The sequence below is a fragment of the Somniosus microcephalus genome, chromosome 12 (genome assembly GCF_052327205.1).
Source record: "Somniosus microcephalus isolate GS21.2 chromosome 12, FLI_Smic_1.0, whole genome shotgun sequence".
Classification (NCBI taxonomy): domain Eukaryota; kingdom Metazoa; phylum Chordata; class Chondrichthyes; order Squaliformes; family Somniosidae; genus Somniosus; species Somniosus microcephalus.
Window position 1 is genome coordinate 134,163,934 of NC_140998.1, and position 16,810 is coordinate 134,180,743.

Consider the following 16,810-nt stretch of genomic DNA (forward strand, 5'->3'; position numbering starts at 1 on the left):
GTCCATTGTCAACAACAAGCTCAAGTTGAAAAGAGAGAGAAAAGAGCCAAGGAGAGACGGTTTCATCCGGGAGAGCACGTCCTAGCTCGAAACTACAACACTGAACCGAAATGGGTTCCTGCTACGGTGATCGCGCAGACGGGCCCTGTGTCTTACATGGTTGAGACTGCTGAGGACATCGTCTGGAGAAGACACACAGATCAACTGTTGCTAGGAGCAGAGACAGCCACAGAGGCTCCAACAGCTGGTTGGCCTGAACTGTTTCCGGATGATACCGCAAACCAGCATCCTTTGCCACAGTGCTCTTCTCCAACACAGGGAGTCAAAGAGACTGTTCCACCTGTGCAAACTCCTGACTTTCAACTGACACAGGCACCTTCTCCATCCAGGCCTGTGTCAATGCCTACTGCTGTGGAAGCCAGCGATGAACGCCGGTATCCTGTCAGAGAGCGGCGGCCTCCAAGATGCTTGGATCTGTAGGCTTAGTGAATTACCCACAAGACTGGGGCAGAATAAACCCCAGGGTAAAGTCAGGGTTTGAGGCAGTCTACCTCTACCCTAGGTTCGTTGAGTGCATTGAAAGTAACTTACCTGTTGAGGAATAATGTGGACCTTCCATTTAAGAGGGGAGGAAATGTTATGTATTGTGTGTTTTCCTCCCACCTGTGGTGGCGCTGTCACAGGAGATAAATGGTTGGGTGTTCTCTGTTAAGTTTTAGCTCTCTTTGTTCGGAACTTGCCAGAACTTCCTTTCCTTCCAATAAAGCACTTCGGCCTAGAAATTCAGTGGCCTGCGCCACCAGTTTGCGCCCAAAGAGGGCTTTTGCGCCACTGTGCAAACCTACCGCGATATTTAGCGGGGCGCTAATGGCAGCGTTAGCCAGTAGCGCTGCGCCGCCACCGATGATGTCATCGGTGTGCGCAGCGCCCCGCTATCGCCCCGCTGGCCATATTTGGTCGCTGCCGCCTCCCCCGCGCCGGCCGCAAACAGCGACCGGTACACGGGGCCTACCTGTGGCGGTAGTGGGGCGAGTTAAGGTGGAGGTGCGGCCAGCCGCTTTTTCGGCGGCCGCCTGCCCGCACCTCCGTCCCCGGCCTCCTACACCACCCCCCCGCGGCATTGCCGGCTGTTTCCAGAGAGCCCGGCACTTCTCCTTGGTGCCGGGCTCATTTGCCGGCACTCGCAAGCGGGGATCGCGCTGTTGCAGGCACCTCCCCCTTAAGAGTGAGAGGAAGGCCTGCAGTACCGCAGGCTGCCGTGCCACAGCAGGTGGCGCTGCGGCACTTTGCACGCCGATATTCAGTTTCAGCGCCCCAAGCGGGGCGCCGAAACCCTTGTTTAGCGGCCGGCTTCCACTTGGGGCGCTGAAACTGAATATCCCGCTGGCGCAAGTGGCTCCGCGCGCAGCGGTAATTCCGGCGCCCAGGCAAGCTAGGCGCCCCTAACTGAATTTCTAGGCCTTCATGTTTGAATCTCTGAGTTCTGAGTCATAAATTGTGTCTAGGTAGAAAGGTACCCCCAGTCTCCATCTCTCTCCCCAATTCCACATTCCCCAGTCTCTATCTCTCCCCTGATCCCCCATTCCCCAGTCTCTATTTCCCCCGATCCCCATTCCACAATCTCCGTACCTCTCCCCCGATCCCCCAGTCTCTATCTCTCTCATCCCGATCCGCCATTCCCCAGTCTCCATCTCTCCCCCCTCCGCCATTCCCCAGTCTCTATCTCTCTCTTCCCGATCCCCCATTCCCCAGTCGCCATCTCTCTCTGAGCCCCCATTCCCCAGTCTCCATCTCTCTCCCCGATCCCCCATTCTGCAGTCTCCATCAATCTCCCCAATCCCTCATATCGCAGTCTCCATCTCTCCCCCAAATCCCGCATTCCCGTGTCCATCTCTCTCCCCGATCCCCCATTCCCGAAGCTCCATCTCCCACCCGATTCCCCATTCCCCAGTCTCTATCGCTCCCCTGATCCCCCATCTCTCCCCCCAGATCCCCCATTCCACAGTCTCCGTATCTCTCCCCTGATCCCCCATTCCCCAGACTCTATCTCCACCCCGATCCCCCATTCCCCAGTCTCTATCTCTCCCCCGAACCCCATTCCCCATCTCTCCCCCCGAACCACCATTCCCCATCTCTCCCCCTGATCCTCCATTCCCCAGTCCCCATCTCTCCCCCTGATCCCCCATTCCCCAGTCACCATCTCTCCCAATCCCCCAGTCTCCATCTCTCCCCCAATTCCCCATTCTCTAGTCTTATTCTCTCCCCTGATCCCCCATCTCTCCCCCTGATCCTCCATTCCCCAGACTCTATCTCTCTCTTCCCAATTCCCCAGTCTCTATCTCTCTCTTTTATCCCCCATTCCCCAGTCTCTATCTCTCTTCCCGATCACTCATTTCCCAGTCTCCGTATCTCTCCCCCGATCCCCCGTTCCCCAGTGTCCATGTCTCCCCCAATCTCCTATTCCCCAGTCGCCATCTCTCTCCCTGAACCCCCATTACCCAGTCTCCATCTCTCTCCCCAATCTTCCATTCCCCAGTCTCCATCTCTCTCCCGATCCCGTTCCCCAGTCTCCATCTCTCCCTGAGTTCCCATCCCCCAGTCACCATCTCTCTCCCCATCCCCCAGTATCTCTCTCTCTCTTCCCAATCCTCCATTCCCCAGTCTCCTTCTCTCCCCAATCCCCCATTCCTCAGTCTCTATCTCTCTCTCCCCTGAGTCTCTCATTCCCCAGTCTCCATCTCTCCCCGAGCCCCCATTCCCCAGTCTCCATCTCCTTCCCCTGAGCCCCCATTCCCCAGTTTCCATCTCTCTCCTCGAGCCCCCATTCCCCAGTTTCCATCTCTCCCACCGATCCCCCATTCCCCAGTCTCTATCTCTCCCTGATACCCCATCCCCAAGTCTCCATTTCTCTCCTCGATCCCCCATTCCCAAGTCTCCATCTCTCCCCTGATCCCCCATTCCCCATCTCTCCCCCCGATCCCCCATCTCTCCCCGCCAATCCCCCATTCCCCAGTCTCCATCTCCCCCCGATCCCCCAGTCTCTATCTCTCCCACCGATCCCGCATCCCCATTCCCCAATCTCCATCTCTCCCCCCGATCCCCCATTCCCCAGTCTCCATCAATCTCCCTGAGCCCCCATTCCCCTCTCTACACCTATCCCCTGATAGGCAATTTCCAAGCCTCTGTCTCACCCCGATCCCCCATTCCCCACCTCTCTCCCCTGAGCCCCCATTCCCCAATCTCCATCTCTCCCCCCGACCCCCCATTCCCCAGTCTCCATCTCTCCCCCTGAGCCCCCATTCCCCAGTTCTATCTCTCTTCCGATACCCCATTTCCCAGTCTCGATCTCTCTCTTTCTGATCCCCATTCCCCAGTCTCTATCTCTCTCTTCCCGATCCCCTATTCCCCAGTCTCTACCTCTCTCTTCCCAATCCCCCATTTCCCAGTCTCCGTATCTCTCCCCTGATGCCCCATTTCCCACTCTACATCTTTTCCCTGATCCCCCATTCCCCAGTCTCTATCTCTCCCCCGATCCCCCTTTCCCCAGTCTCTATCTCCCCTGATCCCTCTTTCCCCAGTCTCTATCTCCCCCCGATCCCCCTTTCCCCAGTCTCTATCTCCCCCCAATCCCCCATTCACCAGACTCTATCTCTCCCCCAATCCCCCATTCCCCAGTCTCTATCTCCCCCAATCCCCAGTCTCTATCTCCCCCCAATCCCCCATTCCCCAGTCTCTATCTCTCCCCCCAATTCCCCTTTCCCCAGTCTCTATCTCCCCCCAATCCCCCAGTCTCTATCTCTCCCCCAATCCCCCATTCCCCAGTCTCCATCTCTCTCCCCGATCCCCATTCCTCAGTCTCCATCTCTCTCCCCGAACCCCCATTCCCCAGTTTCCATCTCTCCCCGATCCCCCATTCCCCAGTCTCCATCTCTCCCCCCGATCCCCCATTCACCAGTCTCCATCTCCTTCCCTTGATCCCCCATTCCCCACTCTCCATCTTTCTCCCCCGATCCCCCATTCCCCAGTTTCTATCTCCCCCGATTCCCCATTCCCCAGTCTCCCATCTCTCCCCGATCCCGCACCTCACCCCCCCGATCCACCATTCCCCAGTCTCTCTCTCCCTGATCCCCCATTCCCCATCTCTCCCCCTGATCCCCATCTCTCCTCTCCAATTCCCCATTCCGCAGTCTCCATCTCTCCCCGATCCCCCATTCCCCATCTCTCCCTCCCGATCCCACATTCCCCATCTCTCCCCCATCCCCCAGTCTCCATCTCTCTCCACTGATCACCCATTCCCCAGTCTCCATCTCTTCCCTGAGCGTCCATTCCCCAGTCTCCACCTCTCCCCCCGATCCCCAGTCTCTATCTCTCTCTTCCAGATCCCCCATTCCCCAGTCTCTATTTCTCTATTCCCAATCCCCCATTTCCCAGTCTCCGTATCTCTCCCCTGATCCCCCATTCCCGGTCTCCATCTCTCTCCTCAACCCCCCATTCCCCAGTCTCCATTTCTCTCCCCTGAGCCCCCATTCCCCATCTCTCCCCGATCCCCCATTCCCTAGTCTCCATCTCTCACCCCTGATCCCCAAGTCTCTATCTCTCCCCTGATCCCCCATTACCCATCTCTTCCCCCCGATCCCCCAGTCTCCAACTCTCCCCCGATCCCCCATTCCCCAGTCTCCATCTTTCCCTTGAGGCACCATTCCCCAGTCCTCATCTCTCCCCTCTAAACCCCCATTCCCCAGTCTCTATCTCTCTCTTCCTGATCCCCCATTCCCCAGTCTCTATCTCTCATTTCCCGATCCCCTATTCCCCAGTTTCTATCTCTCTCTTCCCAATCCTCCATTCCCCAGTCTCCATCTCTCCCTGATCCCCCATTCCCCAGTCTCCATCTCTCCCCCAATCCCCCATTCCCCAGTCTCCATCTCTCCCCCAATCCCACATTCCCCAGTCTCCATCTCTCCCCCGATCCCCCAGTCTCCATCTCTCCCCCAATCCCACATTCCCCAGTCTCCATCTCTCCCCCCTGATCCTCCATTCACCAGTCTCCATCTCCTTCCCTCGATCCCCCATTCCCCACTCTCCATCTTTCTCCCCCGATCCCCCATTCCCCAGTTTCTATCTCCCTCGATCCCCCATTCCCCACTCTCCATCTTTCTCCCCCGATCCCCCATTCCCCAGTTTCTATCTCCCCCGATCCCCCATTCCCCAGTATCCATCTCTCCCCGATCCCCCATTCCCCACCTCACCCCCGATCCGCCATTCCCCAGTCTCTCTCCCTGATCCCCCATTCCCCATCTCTCCCCCTGATCCCCATCTCTCCTCTCCAATTCCCCATTCCGCAGTCTCTATCTCTCCCCGATCCCCCATCTCTCCCTCCCGATCCCCCATTCCCCACCTCACCCCCCCGATCCGCCATTCCCCAGTCTCTCTCTCCCTGACCCCCCATTCCCCATCTCTCCTCTCCAATCCTCCACTCCCCATCTCTCCCTGATCCCCCGTTCCCCAGTCTCCATCTCTCCCCCAATCCCCCATTCCCCAGTCTCCATCTCTCCCCCAATCCCACATTCCCCAGTCTCCATCTCTCCCCCGATCCCCAGTCTCCATCTCTCCCCCAATCCCACATTCCCCAGTCTCAATCTCTCCCCCGATCCCCAGTCTCTATCTCTCTCTTCCCGATCTTCCATTTCCCAGTCTCTGTATCTCCCCCTGATCCCCCATTCCCCAGTCTCCATCTCTCCCCGATTCCATATTCCCCAGTCTCCATCTCTCACCCCCGATCCCCCATTCCCCGCTCTACATCTTTCCCCCAATCCTCATTCCCAAGTCTCTATCTCCCCCTGATCCCCCCTATACCCATCTCTCCCCCCGATCGCCCATTCCCCAGTCTCCATCTCTCTTCCCCGATCCCCCATCTCTCCCTGAGCACCCATTCCCCAGTCTCCAAATCTCTCCCCCGAACTCCCATTTCCCGCTCTACATCTTTCCCCCAATCTCCCATTCCCCAGACTCTATCTCCCCCCTGATCCTCCATTCCCCAGTATACATCTTTCCCCTGAGGCACCATTCCTCAGTCCCCAACCCTCCCCCCGATCGACCATTCCCCAGCCTCTATCGCTCTCTTCCCGATCCCCCACTCCGCAGTTCTATTTCTCTCTCCCCTGATTCCCCATTCCCTAGACTCTATCCCTCCCCTGAGCCCCCATTCCGCAGCTTCCATGTCTCTACCCGATCCCCCATTCTCCAGTTTCCATCTCTCCCCTCAATCCCCCAGTCTCCATCTCTCTCCCCTGACCACCCATTCCCCAGTCTCCATTTCTCTCCCCTGTCCCCCATTCCCCAGTCTCCTTCTCCTTCCCCTGAGCCCCCATTCCCCAGTCTCATTTCTCTTCCCTGTCCCCCATTCCCCAGTCTCCTTCCCCTGAGCCCCCATTCCCCAGTCTCCCTCTCTCTCCCCCGAGCCCCCATTCCCCATCTCTCTCCGCTGAGCCCCCCATTCCCCAATATCCATCTCCTTCCCCTGAACCCCCATTCCCCAATCTCCATCTCCTTCCCAAGCCCCCATTCCGCAGACTCCATCTTTCCCCCGAGGCACCATTCCCCAGGTGGGAGTGATCCGGAGGGAGAGGGTGATCTGGAGAAAGGGGAGGCAATCGGGAGGGGGCTGAGTGGGCACCTGCTGCATTCAGGGCAGCCCAGTATCGTAAAGGACGCCTCAAACAGGTGTTAGGCCCCCTATGTACACAGGCAATGGACTCTTTTTCTGCCTTTACCAATATGGCGGGAGGTGCAATTTCAGTACGTATTGAGCCCATGCCATATTGGATGCTTAGGCGCCCGTTTTGCACCTGGAAAACAAGCTCAGAGCCATTGAATTTCTCGGCCAGTATACTATCTCCTACTCTAACTAATCCTTTCCAGCATTAAAATGTGGAATTAAGAATCTCCCTCAGGCTAGCCTTCTTCCTATGATTGACAGGATTTGAAAATCCAACCGTGATGTCACCTTTTTAATGATCTAATTTTTCTACTTTTTTTCCATTTTGCTGGGTGCCTGCCCAGTTCTACAAGCCTTGGCTCTTCACAAAGGTTTCTCAATGAAGTAATAAAATAAAACGATGTACGGCCTAACCTATTTCCCAGATTTTCCACTTTCCCCTGAAGACTCATCTGCTCAGCTAATATTTTATTCTAGAGACTGGAGAAACTGGGATTGTTCTTCTTGGAGCAGACAAGGTTAAGACGAGATTTAATAGAGGTGTTCAAAATCATGAAGGCTTGAGTGGGCACCTGCTGCATTCAGGGCAGCCCAATATTGCAAAGGACGCCTCAAACAGGCGTTAGGCCCCCTATGTGCATGGGGGAGTCTTTTTCTGCCTTTACCAATATGGCGGGCGGTACACTTTCAGTGCGTATTGGATGCTTAGGCCCCCATTTTGCACCTGGAAAACAAGCGCGGAGCCATTGAATTTCTCAGCCAGAGTAATATCTCCTACTCTAACTTCATAGAGTAGAATAAGGAGAAACTGTTTCCACTGTAGGAGGGCCGGTAACTGTAGGACACAGATTTAAGATAATTGGCAAAAGAACCAGAGGGGAGATGAGGAGAATTTTATGTTACACAGCGAGTTGTTAAGATTTGGAATGCACTGCCTGAAAGGGGGGTGGAAGCAGATTCAATAGTAACTTTCAAAAGGGAACTGGATATATACCTGAAAAGGAAAAAAATTGCAGGGCTATGGGGAAAGATTAGGGGAGTGGGACTAATTGGATAGTTCTTTCAAAGAGCCGGCAGTGACGCGATGGGCCGAATGACCTCCTTCTGTGCTATCTGATGCTAAGATATTTCATTCTCTTCTTCTAGCTTGGAGACTTTGGCCCTTCAATAATTTTGTCCTTTTTCTTCCACACTGGGAGTTCTTTGCACTTGGGGATTTAGAGGAGCTTAGAGGCCTGAAGTGCTGGATTCCCCCCACCAATGCCGACCCCCTACCCAGAAGTTATACAAGCCCTCAGCATGATTCTGCGGACCCTTGCATTTCTTCCCATTATTTGCACAGTAGCCTGAGGACCACTGCCATTTCGATGAGGTACAGCTGTGGCGACAGCTCCTCTCGGTTCTTGTTTTGCTTGTGGACTCCATTCTTGATGAGATAAACATGTCAAAAACTTAAAAATACATAACTGTGGCTGAGAGTATATTAGCTTGCGTTACCAGACAATAAGAGGCTTCGGTAAAACATCTGTGCATGGAGGACTTCAGGAAATAAAATGCAGTTGATACTTATTGATAATTTTGCTGGACAGATTTAGATAGCGTGCGGGGAGCTCAGCTCTCAAAATTCACTGCTCTATCATATTACTAGATGATTGAAATTCATCTATTTTAGTAAGATCTGAGCACACTCATTAGTATAATGCTCCCGTCTGTCTATTTGTCCTTCACTGTCTCTGTAATAGATTGATTAATAGTTGTAGAAATGCAATTAAATGCAGACATGACTAACAATTGCTATATCATAATTAAAATGAGTAAAACTGTAATTATTTGATCTTCAGATCCTAACTGAACAATATGTGCATGTGTTTTTTTCAACTTGCTGGAGCTATTTTAAAAATAGCTATTTTCCTGACTTCCTCTCACCCCTTTACATTTCCACAGCCACCATTTTGGAATCAGGATTCTGAATAGTTACGCTATCCCATCAGGCATCTAATGTCACACCATATTAACTTGTGTTATTACTTTTTTAAATCGTGATTTATAAAGTTGCTGAACTTCAGTTATGAGCAGAGACTGGACAAGCTGGGCTTGTACTCCTTAGAGCAGAGAGGTTAAAGGGAGACCTAATAGAGATGTTCATAATTATGAAGGATTCTGATAGAGTAATTGTTTCACTGGTAAGAGGGTCGGTAACCAGAGGACACAGATTTAAGGTAACTGGCAAAAGAACCAGAGGGGAGTTGAGAAGAATTTTTTTCATGCAGCGAGTTGTTATGATCTGGAATGCACTGCCTGAAATGGTGGTGGAAGCAAATTAATGGTAACTTTCAAAAGGGAACTGGATATACACTTGAAGAGGAAAAATTTGCAGGGTTATGGGGAAAGAGTGGGGGAGTGGGACTAATTGGATAGCTCTTTCAAAGAGCCAGCACAGGCACGATGGGCCGAATGGCCGCCTTCTGTGCTGCATGATTCCATGAACATGGATCCTATTGCTGCTAGAAAATATTCAGATTAAGCATTTAATGGCTCTTATAGCGTAAACCCTTAAGCTGCAATTAAGACATTTATATTCAGTCGGTTGATAAATACAAAATAGAACTTTTGTATTTATCAACCAATTTTAAAAAGGACATATGACTTTGGAAATACTAAAAATTAAAGTTTAAAATTTATACTCAGTATTTCCTGTCTATTCATATAACTGCCACAAAAAATGTAAAGAAGGGCCCCTTATAACATGGCTTCTTTTATCTAGCTCATTAATGCACTAGAAGGGCTCATTACATTCAGCTGCTCCTCCATTTTGTCCTTCTGATTTGACTTGAAAGAGTCTCCAACACAGGCAACTGTATTTGTATATAAACTGACAGTCAGAAAGCAAAAGCTGCCAATACCAGTTGGTAACCAGGGCAGTGATACAGCAAGGGAGAGGCATAATTCCTCAGAAACTCTAAAGCATCCATCGTTTTTGAGGTCATCAAATTGACAGCTCACTTATTCGATGTGGACTGGTTTATTCTAAAGTTTTTTCCCCCAATCTCCTTTGAACTTGGAGCCAACAACAAGCTTTTGATCCTGAAGCCTACTTTTAGCAAGATGTGTTTTATAGAGCTAAGTCCTGATTGGTTTGAGTTTGAAGCCTAGTTGGCTACATAACCCCTAATAAATAACACAAATCGGAATAATTTTCTGACTGTGCGCTGCAAGCTTGGAGCCTCGCCAGGTAACACCAGGAAATCACGGCAAGATCACCACGATTCTCCCTCCATTACATAGAATTATATAGAATATACAGCACAGAAACAGGCCATTCGGCCATCCAGTCCATGCCAGCATTTATGCTCCACTTGAGCCTTCTCCCATCCTTCCTTATCTAACTCTATTAGCAAAACCCTCAATTCCCTTCTTCCTCATGTGCTTATCTAGCTTCCTTGTAAATGCATCTATACTTTATGCCTCAACCACTCCTTGTGGTAGCGTGTCCCACATTCTAACCACTCTCTGGGTAAAGAAGATTTTTCTGAATTACCTATTGGATTTCTTGGTGACTATCTTATATTGATGGCCTCTAGTTTTGCTCTTCCCCACAAGTGGAAACACTCTCTCTGTGTCTACTCTTTCAAAACCTTTCAAAATTTTAAAGACCTCTGTTAGGTCACCCCTCAGCATTCTCTTTTCAAGAGAAAAGAGACCCAGCCTGTTCATCCTTTCCTGATATGTATAACCTCGCATTTCTGGTATCATCCTTGTAAATCTATTTTGCAGCCTCTCCAGTGCCTTTATATCCTTCTTATAACATAATACTTAGTGAATCAAAATTGTGGGGCTTATGCTGGTGATTTCCTGGTGTGTGCTCCCGGTGGGTGAGACTCCGTGCAGGGAGCGCGCATCCAGAAAAATGGACCTAAGGTGCCAACAGGTTACCTAGAGGCACGTAATGTGACAAATTGTCCTGTTCCGGAACCCGGGGCTACTGGATCACTTGGGCGCAAGAAATGTAGGAAAATAAGGTTGGGAGGCGCAGATGCTGGTAAGGGTGGCCGTCCACTTAAATTTAACGGATGGGAATCAGGCAGGCTCTGTTATGGGTGTGTGCCCCTTCCCACATGGTTTTCCTGTATTCACTGTGTCCAGATGACCCAATAGCTCCAGGAACAGGATACGCAAATTTGGTCCATATCTATAACTCTCTACAAAACCTTACTTCCTGTTTACATCTTTTTGTCACATGTTTGTGTCAACTTTTTCCATGATGAATTCCTTTGTCCACATTTACAATGGAAACTGTCTATGTCAATTGTAATTACACTCTCCCAGCAGTGGTGGCAGTGTAGTGCCTCAATTTTTGCATCTTCCCACTCCTCAGCCTTTGCAGCAGAGAAACTCCCGTGCTCCAACCATCCAACCAACTCTTGTAAGTGTTGCAATTAAAATATAAATAACATAGAATCAAAGTATATTATATTAAAACAAAGACACAGTGTGTGACTTTAAAATGGGGACTGAATAACGTGTGTGAGCCCTGCTCTAATAAGAACATAAGAACATAAGAAGTAGGAGCAGGAGTAGGCCATACGGCCCCTCGGGCCTGCTCCGCCATTCAATAGGATCATGGCTGATCCGAATCTAGGCTCACGTCCACTTCCCTGCCCGGTCCCCGTAACCCCTAATTCCCTTATCTGCTAGGAAACTGTCTATCTCCATTTTAAATTTATTTAATGTTGCAGCTTCCACAGCTCTCTGGGGTAGCAAATTCCATAGATTTACTACCCTCTGAGTGAAGAAGTTTCTCCTCATCTCAGTATTGAAAGGGCAGCCCCTTATTCTTAGTTTATGCCCCCTAGTTCTAGTCTCACCCATCAGTGGAAACATTCTCACCGCATCCACCTGATCAAGCCCCCTCACAATCTTATATGTTTCGACAAGATCGCCTCTCATTCTTCTGAACTCCAATGAGTAGAGTCCCAACCTACTCAACCTTTCCTCATACGTCAACCCCCTCATCTCCGGAATCAACCGAGTGAACCTTCTCTGAACCGCCTCGAGAGCAAGTATATCTTTTCTTAAATATGGAAACCAAAACTGCACGCAGTATTCCAGGTGTGGCCTCACCAATACCCTGTATAACTGCAGCAAGACTTCCCTGTTTTTATACTCCATCCCCCTTGCAATAAAAGCCAAGATTCCATTGGCCTTCCTGATCGCCTGCTGCACCTGCATACTAACTTTTTGTGTTTCATGCACCAGGACCCCCAGATCCCTTTGTACTGTAGCACTTTGCAGTTTCTCTCCATTTAGATAATAACTTGCTCTTTGATTTTTTCTGCCAAAGTGCATAACCTCACACTTTCCAACATTATATTGCATCTGCCAAATCTCTGCCCACTCACTTAGCCTGTCTATGTCCTTTTGCAGGTTTTTTATGTCCTCCTCACTCACTGCTTTCCCTCCCATCTTTGTATCGTCAGCAAACTTGGATATGTTGCACTCGGTCCCTTCCTCCAAATCGTTACTATAGATTGTAAAGAGTTGGGGTCCCAGCACTGACCCCTGCGGAACACTACTAGTTACTGATTGCCAGCCCGAGAATGAACCATTTATCCCAACTCTTTGTTTTCTGTTAGATAGCCAATCTTCCACCCATGCCAGTATATTACCCCCAATCCTGTGATTTCTTATCTTGATCAGTAATCTTTTGTGTGGAACCTTGTCAAATGCCTTTTGGAAGTCCAAATACACTACATCCACTGGTTCCCCTTTAACCACCCTGTATGTTACATCCTCAAAGAATTCGAGGAAATTTGTAAAACATGACTTCCCCTTCATAAAACCATGCTGACTCTGTCCTATTAAATTATGTTTATCCAAATGCTCTGTTACTGTTTCCTTAATAATGGACTCCAACATTTTGCCAACCACAGATGTTAGGCTAACTGGTCTATAGTTTCCAGCTTTTTGTCTACTTCCCTTCTTAAATAAGGGTGTTACATTAGCAGTTTTCCAGTCTGCCGGGACCTTTCCTGAGTCCAGGGAGTTCTGGAAAATAATCACCAATGCATCCACAATCCCTACCGCCACTTCTCTCAAGACCCTAGGATGTAGGCCATCAGGTCCGGGGGATTTCCACCCCCCCCCCCCGCAAACCCAGGTCACCTTAAGACTACACTTGGCCTTGACTCCCATCTGCAATACCATGGGACATCAGCGAATTATTTTTAAATTAAGGTGGTTGGCAACCATACAACAACAACAACTTGTATTTATATAGCGCCTTTAACATAGTAAAGTGTCCCAAGGCACTGCACAGGAGGGTTATAAGACAAAAATTTGACACCAAGCCATATAAGGAGAAATTAGGGCAGATGACCAAAAGCTTGGTCAAAGAGGTAGGTTTTAAGGAGCATCTTAAAGGAGGAAGGAGAGGTAAAGAGGCGGAGAGGTTTAGGGAGGGAATTCCAGAGCTTATGGCCTGGGCAGCCACCGATGGCAATTATAATCAGGGATGCTCAAGAGGGCAGAATTTGAGGAGTGCAGATATCTCGGAAGATTGTGGGGCTGCAGGAGATTACAGAGATAGGGACTGGTGAGGCCATGTAGATATCTGAAAACAAGGATGAAAATTTTAAAATCGAGGCGTTACTTAACCGACTTTTGACCATTTAGGGCTATATTTTCTTCTGAATCAAATTTAACAAAAAAGTAGATGCAAGTGAATAGGTGAGCAAAATGTTTTAACTGAGCTTTCTGCTATTATTTTCTCCTCATTAAAATATTTGTGAAAGTTAACCCACCAAAAAGGTAAAGAAAAACATTGCTGGTTGAGGACTGTTAAGCCCTTATTAAAGAGCAATCAAGAGAAACTCATGCACATTGAATTCATGAACGGAGTTTCTTTTTTCCAGTCACACCTTTGACTTAGTTTTAGGAAGGACAAGATGTCAAAGTTTCTATAAAGCACTAACAGAAGTACGGTGGAGTATTCATCCTCAAGCAGCCACTGAGAGAGGACAGCAGCCTGCGAGCAGAGAGGGCATGGAAGGTGTACCCCTCACTGAACCAACTACTGCAGGAAGAGGAGCTACCACACCAGATGCAACTACCTGCACCTCACTGCCTGGTGAAGTTCTGGCTCAACTATCTTGGATGCAGTTGCAGCAGTCCCTATGTTGTAGAGACTAGGGGCTCGATTTTGCCAGGCCTGAGGAGATGGGATTGGAGGCGTGTGAGGTGGTAAAATCACAAAAAATGGCATGTGGGTCCGATCCCGCCTCCAAGCAATTTTCCCACATGCGAGTTTTCTGACCCCGTTTCCATCCCGCCTCCAAGAGGCGGGATAGGCCCTTAAGTCCCTTAACAACCACTTAATTGCCTCTATAATCCCATTTTGAGAGGCCTTTCTGATTTTAACACTTTTCCCACGTCCTGCACGTCTCCTCTGGAACACGCCAGTGAACCCTGGTGGCATCACAAGTGGATTGCTTACTAACAGTTGCAGCGCCACCATTAAAAAGGAGTTTTCACCAATCATCATTTGCAGGTGGCAGAACTTTGTTGTCTCAGGGAACTTTTAGCAGGCATACACATTGTTGTGGAAGTTTGCAGCCTGACACCCATCTCCAGTGTGACCTCCTGGGAAACCCCTCTCCCCACCTTGAATGAGCACTTCCTTAACTGAGGTATATACCAGAAGAATGGGAACTATTTATTTCCTTTCCTCCTGGACATCAGATTCGGACGAAGACCAGCCACGGCAGCAGCAGAACCCTGAACAACAGCAGCACCAACTGCAGGAGCAACAGCAGGAGCTCCAAGCTGTTGCTCACCCACCTGAAGCTGCACAGGCCAGAAGGCGCCAGCACATGGAAGCACGTTGGCGCAGGAGATACCCCCAAAACAGGGTCTACAGACAGAGGATCAGCTACCTCAACATGACTGAGCAGCAGTGCCAAAGGAGGCGCCAGCTTTCGCGAGAGGCAGTGGGTGACATCTGCGCAATGCTGCAGCAAGACCTGGAGCCCAGAGGAGCAGGTGGACACCCCTTACCAGTGGCCGTCAAAGTCACCACCGCACTCAACTTTTTTGCCTCAGGCTCATTCCAGGGATCAGCAGCAGACATCAGCGGCGTCTCCCAGGCGGCCGCACACACTTGCATCACGCAGGTAACCGATACCCTCTTTGCCATCGCGCACAATTACATAAATTTCTCCAAGGATCAAGCCAGTGTAACTGCGCATACAGTTGGGTTCGACAATCTGGCAGGTTTTCCAAGGGTGCAGGATGTCGTTGACTGCACACATATGGCCCTTAAGGCACCCCATCACAATCCAGGTATTTGTGTCAACCACAAGGGCTTCCACTCCCTCAACGTACAGCTGGTGTGTGACCACAAGAAGGAAATTTTGCATGTTTGTGCCAAGTACCCTGTTTGTGCCAGTCTAGTGTGCCTCCGCTTTTCAGTCCGCCAGACCAACTTTTCGGATGGCTACTTGAAGACATGGGCTATCTCCTGAAGACTTGGCTAATGACGCCACTGAGGAGCCCATCCACCGAAGCTGAGGAGAGCTACAACTCCAGCCACATTTCCACCAGATCCACAATCGAGCAAACCATCAGCTTGCTGAAGATACGCTTCAGATGCCTGGATAGATCAGGTGGGGCCCTGCAGTACTCAGCAGCCAGGGTCTCCAGAATGGTCGTGGTTTGCTGTGCACTTCACAACATGGCACAGCATCGTGGCTTGCAGATGCCTGAGGAACAAGTGGCTCATCACATAGCCTCCTCAGATGATGAGGAGGAGGAGGAGGAGAGTGATAACGACCAGCTTGCAGAAGCGCATCAACCAGCAGCAGCAGCATACGAGCACATTGCTGCCTGGGATGCAAGGCACGCACTCATCATGGCCAGATTTGCTTAGCCTGCACAATCAAACACTTTTGCCTCGCACCTTCTTATCAGGCCATCGACAAAGGCCAAGAGCCTGCAGATTCCTATCACTCTGACCACCATACTGACAATTGCAAGTCATCCTAAGCCCTCAATGTGGAAGTCCCATTAGCAAAATGACACACGCCACAACTGCAACAGTTTGCCATCAGAATTTTTAATGACAATAACCAACTGATGGCTTTTCAAAATTAAACATAACATTACACCCAAGTGACTACCCTTGTGACTACTTGTGCAGTATCTTCCTCTTATGCGTACTCCTACGTGGTGCTTCCCCTGTGGCTTCAGCAGCTGTGGAGGCCCCTTGCTCACTTTCTTGCTGCTCCTGTCTCGACAGCTTTGGCGGGCGTCCTCTGGGGTTGCGAACCTGTGAGGGCTCGGCAACAGTCTGCTGCTCCTGCGGCTGTGCAGGGGTTGAGACGCCGATCTCAGTTGGGTGGGGACACTGGTGGGGCTCTGACCGAGGGCTTTGCAGTGGCATGGTCGTGTGAGCGCTTGGAGAGGAGCCCCCACTTACTTGTTGTCTGCCACCAACATCCCTCTCATGGGTCAGCCCAACTTCAGAGCTAGCAAGTGGCTTGGCAGCACCTTGCTACACTTCAGGGTGGCCATGAGGACCCGTTTCTGTACTGGAAGTCCTACTCCAGAGGACTTCCATGAAGGTCTGGTTTGTTTGCTCAATAGCTGACCATCACTCCTCAAGAGATGTCAGTCTATTCTGAACATTTACCATGTTTTCCATACCCTGGCAACTAAGCTCCTCCATGGACGTAGCCATCCTCTCCTCTACTGTAGCCATCCTCTCCTCTACGGTAGCCAGCCTTACTATGGAGGTAGCCATCCTTTCCACGGAGGTTGCCAACCTTTCCGTGGTGATGCATTCATGTGCCAATGCCTCCATAAAGGCTCTGCTCATGTTAGCGATGGACTCCTCCATTTGCTCCACACTCGCAGCGACCCTGGAGACAAAACCTGTCAGAGACTCCTGCACCTGTTCCTGGAGTTCCAGCACCGCTCTCCTTCTGGATGGACCCAGAGGCACAAGGTCGACATGCAGCGGAGCTGAGCTGGGAGCGTCCTGCACCCTCCGACGAGGACTCTCCACTGCTGTCCCTGTCTCCACCATCTGCTGATGCTCAC